Source organism: Rhineura floridana, chromosome 1 (assembly GCF_030035675.1).
Source record: "Rhineura floridana isolate rRhiFlo1 chromosome 1, rRhiFlo1.hap2, whole genome shotgun sequence".
Classification (NCBI taxonomy): Eukaryota; Metazoa; Chordata; class Lepidosauria; order Squamata; family Rhineuridae; genus Rhineura; species Rhineura floridana.
This window is the reverse complement of record NC_084480.1, coordinates 182,393,427-182,400,832: the sequence shown is the minus strand read 5'-3', so window position 1 is coordinate 182,400,832 and position 7,406 is coordinate 182,393,427.

The window sequence follows — 7,406 nt, the reverse complement described above, 5'->3', positions numbered from 1 at the left end:
CTGGGCCAGGAGCTGAATTGGGGATGCTACAAAGGGCCGCACGATTGGATGGTACCTGGCCTCTCACCACACACCCCTCCCCTCTCCGCCCAGTGCCGACATGCTCTTCACCTTTACGCACAAAACAAGGACATCTGGCTTGCCCACCCTTACCATTCATTGACATATTTGCCATGCGTTTGGCAGCTGGATGGTAAATTCTGTTCGCACTTTCCGCTTTCTGACAAGACGGTGATCAGGCAGCAACTCCGTGTGCGAAAAAGCCTACCCTAACGTGCGTGTAAATTTAAGATATAATTGCAAATCATCGGTGATGGGTGATTCTAGAATTTGAATGTAATAGCCCTCCATTGGTCATTTCCTCCTATCACTGGAAGGAAGTGCGAGTGGTTTTGAAGGCACTTCGAAATCCAGTGGGGACTTACCTGCAGGCAAAGGCGTTTAGAATTGAGACGCCAAATGCCTGTGTTTAGAACGGGCTGCAGCGTACACGCGTCGCCCTCCTCCTCCAATATCCTGCTTATTCTCGAAGCAGCTAGCAATTTGGGACGGCAAAATTAAGTAGAACGTCATCAAGCCCCCCGAGATGACTTTCCCCCCAGTCAAAATCGGAGGAGCGGCGAAACGTGGCTTCCCTGGCTTCCCTTTTTCTTTTTGAAATGTTGAAGAGCTGCTTCGTGTTTCAGCTCGGGAGACTCGAGGGCATGCGTGTTGAGGGCGCGAAGTGATTCCTCGCTCCAATGAGGGACAAATGTCTGATAGGAAATAGGCTGTGAAGGAGACATCCCCTACCCTGTTATTGTTGGTTGGTGTGTGTGTGCGTGTGTTTAAAAAACTGCTGAATGTTACAATTAGATAAAATTACCGGGTACGCTCCAGTTAAAATTGAGACTTCTCCCATTGATTTCTGATGGGAGAGCGCTCCAAAAGGCATGCTTTTTCTGCGTATAGCGCAGAGGCAGTGTGCTTTCTTGGGCCGCACCCTCGCCAGCCCTACTTGAAGAGTCCATTACATGGAAGTAAGACCCATTGATTTCTGTGGGATTTTCCTTCCAAATAATAAGCCTGCAATAGGAGTCTGGCGCAACCCCTTCACATTCTGTGCTCGGGATCCGGGCAGGCAAATACTTGACGGATTTCCTCTGGCTTGGATGTCTTAATAAATAAAATAAAAGTAGAATCCCGAGAAAAATAACAAAGAGCACAAGATTAGTTATACTGTCTTTTTTAAAAAAAACTTCTTCCCCAATATGTCCACCTTTTGCTGTCGCTGCGAATGTACAGTGGTGCTTTCCATTAAAAAAAAATGAGGGACTAGTGATGAGCGGGAGAAGAGCTGCTAGTTTTCCAATAAGTGATTAATGAACAGTGCATTACCATTTCAAAAGGGAGCCTCTGCTTTGGGGTCGATTTGCATAATTTTTGTATGGCTTCAATAAATAAATAAATAAAAAGCCGCATCACATTGCTGTCATGGGTTTCCAAGAGCGAACATAATACAGTCTGTGTGACAAAGAGATTCCTCCTAATTTGACTTCGCCAAAGAACTATCCGGAGCATTTAGCTAGAAATAGCACGTTTTGTACGTTTCTGAGGGCAGCTCGGATTCTCTCCTGGAGTTGGTGTATATATACGATGACGATGCACCACTCTCTGCTATCCGTGCCTTTTGGGACACCTTGCTCCGGAATGGCTGATTCTTTGCCCCTCTGGACTCTCTGAGGCTTCATTTTCCCACTGCCCTATTACTGCTCTCTCTTCTCTCCCCCCCAATCTCTTTTCTTTTCAAAATCGCGTACCCCGCATTGTTACACTGCGGGGCTGTCTTACGAGCGCTTATTACTGATAATAAATGAGCAATATGAAAACGCCTGCCTGGGCGCTTCTCCGTTTCTAGGAGGATTATTGTGGTTATTTGAATGCTTATTTATTAATGGAGCGTTTTGCCCCTTGGCCCTAAGAGAAATTCACATCTGATTTCGCTGAATAATAACTTTTCTCAAGGTGCGGTTAACTAGCAACGAGGAAAGAGCAATCCATTATTTCTCGACAGAGGTCCGGAAGGGGAAGTTTGTTTGTTTGTTTATTAAATTTATATCCCGCCCTTTCCCCAGATGTTGGGGAGTCGGGTGTGTGCGTGTGTGAAGGGGTGTCATTTGCTACCCCCTCCAGCCTTTACCAATAACTCCCCCAGTCTCTGTGAGTGAAACGTTACAGCCATCCGAGGTGGTTGGACATGATTGAGGGTAAGGATCCATCCAACCTTAAGAACTTCGACAATCCCCCTGGTGTCGGGAGGAAGGTTTATTTAACTCTCTCTGCTCCTGGGATCAATGAGATTTAACGATGCCAGCTCAGAGGTGCTTAAGGGGAAGACAGTCACATGGAAATCAAACCAGCTTGCTTCTGAGCGAAGGTGGATGACAGACCGCGTTAGGGAACTACTTTCTGTTTGAACTGGTGGTCAATCCAGTCGAGAAACAGTCTGTCATAGCCGATCGTCAACCCAGTTGATGTGAAGTATAAGCGGGGGATGCGCATCTTGCTCCCCCAAACAAGGTGGGCGGGCCTTAGGCCCAGTCTTGGCATCAGGGCTGCGCTTGCCAACATTGTGTCCTTCCGTTGTTGTAGGACTCCAGCGCCCATCAGCCCCAACCAAGGTGGCCAATGGCCAGAGATTATAAGAGCTGAAGTTCAACAACCTCTTCAGGGCACCCCGTTGGCTGCCCTTGCGTCAGGGTGTATTTTTAAGAATCTTAACAGTGCGGTCCTTAAACACACGTACTGTACTGACGAGAATCCCCGCTGAATTCATTGAGCAAACGTAATCAGGGCTGCAATCCTTTGCGCACTTACGTGCGAGTAAAGTTAACTGAATACAGCGGGGTTTAACTCCGAGCAAACATGTATAGGGCCGATCTGCACGGATGTAATCCATATATACGAGCGGGTAAGCCTGGTGAAAGACTTTACTTTTAACTGTGGTTAGAATCGCACTGGAAAGCACCCTTGCTTGAATGTCTCTTGTATTCAATGCAATGGCACTTAATTCCGAGTAAAAACATTTAGCATTGGCCTATAACCTGGAATAATATACCCAGGGGCACCATTTCGGGGTTCAGTAGTGAGGAGGCTGGGTGCAAACAGGTTTCAGTTCGGAGAGGACGAGATTCTCAGCAAGGTTTATAGGCCTGATCTTAGAGATGTTCAAGATTAAATTACCAAAACAAAAACCCACAAGTGTATTTTGTTCTAGTTACTTTAAAATGACTTCTCATAATAGAATACTAAAGACAAAGGTGCTCCTGAGGAATGTGGCTTGACAGCATATCAGTGGGGGAGGGTAACTGCTCCCGTGCGCTGCCTGTATGAAGCCCCTGGATACACCGTGAAGCGCTTTTCATAGGCACTCAAAGGGTTATTAACATAATTGGAGTTCAGTAATCCTTCCAACAACCCTCCAAGATAGGCTCGTATATTGTGAAATCCATTGAATTGGCCTCCAGGCAAGTCTAACTTAGGGTTGTGGGTCTATTGATGGGGAAATCAAAACTGAGTGTCCTTCATCCTGCAGTGGAGAGTCCAATTGTTTTGAATTCCAGTTCTCCTGCATAATTGGATTGTGGAGGATTTGCAGTTTCCCGAAGTCTAACGCCGGGATCCCAGTAATGCTCACTTTATACACACTTCCTTGAAAATGAAGTCAGGTGTTTCCAGTAATTCAGGGCGGGCTCACACAAGCACGCATCCCTTGAAAACTGTAGCTTTGATAGCTGGCAGCCAAGTAACCGACACTGTATCCGGTAACACCAGCCTGTCGTGGTACCTTTGTGATAGTTCATTCACACACCCTGGAGTCCATCATTTGACGGTTTGCACGTGGGAACGAGCCTCCGTAACTATAACATCCCCACAGCGAATTGCCGGGCACAAGCTTTTCAATGGAGTTGGTTCACGCATGCAGCGTGCCAGTCATCAAATGCAGAGAAATCAAGTGAAGTAGGCAGCCTCAAGTTGTTAGGATGCACTTGTGAAGCAGCCCCTCAGCTTATATGTAGGTGGTAGCAAGTCCCTGTGAATGCAATGTGGACCTTACCTTAGGGTTAGTGTAATTGGGGGCGTGCCTGGATGTTGCCATTCTAACACCTAAAGAAGTTTTCTTCCATCGCAACCCATGATACCCATTTCCCTAGAAATCTGTGGGTGAGTGGGCTCTTGCACTCTCGCGTTCCGGCTAAATAGGGGGGTTGCGGATCTTGCTCAAGTGCTGGAGAGCGCTGATGGCATGGAAGTCAATGACGGTGTTTTTAATTATTTGAAGGGCTCGGACTGGAAATCCTAAAAGCCACGGGTCAACGAAGCTGACTGGCCTTTGAAATTGTCTCTGGTTCAAACAGAGGAGCAGGTTAAAGAATCTTGGCGAGGTTTTAACTCCCGGAAGGCGAGGGAGAAGTGATTCAGGATGAAAAGAGCAGCTTCAGGGAAGAAGCCCAGGTGGCCCCTGGGAGGGAACACGGTGGCCCGACTGTGGCTTCTCAGTGCTGGGAAACCCAGCCAGGTTGGCAACCAGAAGTAAAGCTTCCCAGTGCCCCAATTAGTCCTCATGCCTAAGCTCAGCTGAGGCCCTCAGTTCCATATCCCACCATCCCACCAACTAACCAAGAATTGTCCTGAACCTTGTTGAAATTCTAGGTTCTCCGTGGTCAGGTAGACTGCTCCTGCTCCAGCGAAGCGGTTTTGCAAAACAAATGGGAAACACGCTCTGGGTGCATTCAGCTGGGCACGCTGCCCTCCCTAAGAGTCTGAGCAAGCAAGCGCCTGCATCTACCATAATGAAAGAAGGCTTAATTATTCCAAGGAGTTGGAGGGATGGGGGATTTTATAGTCTATCGTTATCGGGAAAACTGCCAAAATATTACATGAACTCTGGTGCCCATTTTGTACCTCTGTCCAAATTACTCCCACGACAGGTGCTTCTCTTCCCCATCCTAGTTTTACTACTGAGACTCATCGAGGGCATGCTTACACAGAAATTAACCCCACTGAGTCCAATATTAGGGTTATTTCCAAGTACAGTAAATGCGTTTAGGATTGCAGCCATGCAGTCCTTCGACTCCAAGCTTACCTAGTAAGCCCCCCTAAGCTCCAGGGACCTTACTCCCGAGTAAGGCTGCAAACCTATACCCACTTCCGTGGAATAAGTCCATAAAGAAGAGCCCAGGCGGGTGAAGCCGGATCCTATGAACGTTACTGGGAAATCAATCCTAATGAGTTTGAAGGGATTTACTCACTCCCTAGGAAAAAAGGCGGCGATCCTATGCCTCAGAGTAAGCCGCATGGAACTTAATGGGATTTACTTCGGAGTAGACATGTACAGAACTGCAGCATAAGTGTGCACAGGATGGCCGCCCGGCAGCCCAAGCAAACGAGCATAGCATTGCTACCTGAATCAATACTCAGTTGTCAGAAGCAGCAACTCAAAAGCCTCAAGAAGCTCAGAAGCAGAGCACGAATCTCCTGGTGTTTGGTCCCAGCAGATGGTGTACTGCCTCTGAACATGGAGGCTCCATTTAGCTGTGGTGGCCGGTAGCTTCCATTCAGGTATGGAATCTCTTTGGGAAGCCTTCCTCTCGCTGGGCTGGCCAGAGCCTCGCGGGAGCGAATCCCACAGAGTCATTGTGTTTTGCGTGAAACCAGTTCCTCCTTTGTCTGTCCTCGTCGCAGCCATAGGACAGACGATCAATCCATTTCATCGGGTAGCCCCCGTGGAACTTCCGAGTGCACATAGGTCGATTCGGGCATACAGGTGGCTTCCTCTCATTAAGAAAGCTGCTGCTCCCGCCGGCGGGATCTGGCTTCTGCTACTAAGTTACCCCAAAGTCAAACTTTCCTGGTTAAATTCCACTTCATCTTTTCTATATTACTTAAAATTGAGCTATTGTTGCCGACGTCAATGACTTTCATGTCCCCTCTCAATCTTGCTAAACTAATTCAGTCCTGTGTCAGAAACCGTTTCTCTCTCCCACACGCCCCACCTCCAAGTATGCTTTAAGCTGGCTCGACTAATATCGCGGGAAAAGGGAAAGGAAAATATTTTAAAAATTCAAATTAAAAATAGTAACCGTCCTCCTCCACCCAAAGTAAACACTTAATCCCCATTGATTTCAATGAGCAACCTTCAAACACATGCTTATTAACTCTTGAGGGTGTGAAACGGCGTTAATTTTGGCTGGATCGTGCCCCAAAGTGGACACACCTCATTCTGAATCGTCCCAACAAATCAGTCTCATTTTCGGCTTAACATAAACGAATGACGGTCTGTGACTCAAAGAGAGAAATCATATACACAGTGTAGAACGATGCTTGGAAGCAGTGCAAGGAGCGCTTGAAAGGAGGAACTTTCCTGCCCCGCCACTGATTGCATTGCAAGTGTCAATTCTTAGCAAGTGTGCATAGGATCGCAGAATTAAGCACCGCCCTAACTCTCTGCTTTAAGTTCATTGGGTCGCGCTCACCGTTTTTTCTTTTTCAGCAAGAGAAAGGGATTTCTATCAGAGAACCGACTTTAACATCACAAAATCAGCGCACAAATCATATTCAAGGGAAACCCTCTTCTCCCAGATTCATAGGTTGGTGATTGGAAAGCAATTATTATTATTATCCCTGGTTCGGGGACGGTGGGGGTGGGGAGGAGACACCTGGCAAGAATTTTATAAATTGATCTATCTTAATAAATTTGTAAATTTGCTCGTAGTTTTTCATACTTTTTTTTTAAAAAGCCTCAAAATGCACCTTGACTTTTGCTCTCTCTCTCTCTTTTTTTTTAAAATCTCATTGCTGCTTTTGAAGGAAAGGAGCGGGAAGACATTGCATCTGTCTTGAAACTTTCAGCCGTCACCAGCGGCGTTCAGTAGGCGAGGAGGAATCTGGAGGGCGCCTTCTCTCGTTCAAGGGAGGAAGTGCAAGTCTTCGCTCTAGGTTTATTTTATTGCATCCGAGAGTGGAAAGCGTATTCCTTTACGCACACGCCCGCACATGTGCGCGCACCTTCCTGGAGTGGTGCCCCACTCTTTTCTACCGCGCGCAAAAACCAATCGACACCCCAACCCGATCTCTGGATTGAGCACTCGGTTCAGCCACGGGAAATGCAAAAGACGCTTTTGAGTCTGGGGGAGAACTTCTTCCTTCATCGGGCGGTGGAGCTCCTGAGCATTTATTTGCTGGCTTGGAGGATCGATGGGAATGGGAAGCTTTCAAACTGCAGCTGTGGGAGCGTCAGCCTTCGGCTTTGGCAGTCCGGGCGACATGCCGAATCGACGGTGGCGCAGCGAGAGGCCTCCGCTCAGCCGGCTGGCTTTGTTATCGCTCTTAACACTAGAGAGCACCGGATCGCCTGCTTTGTAAGC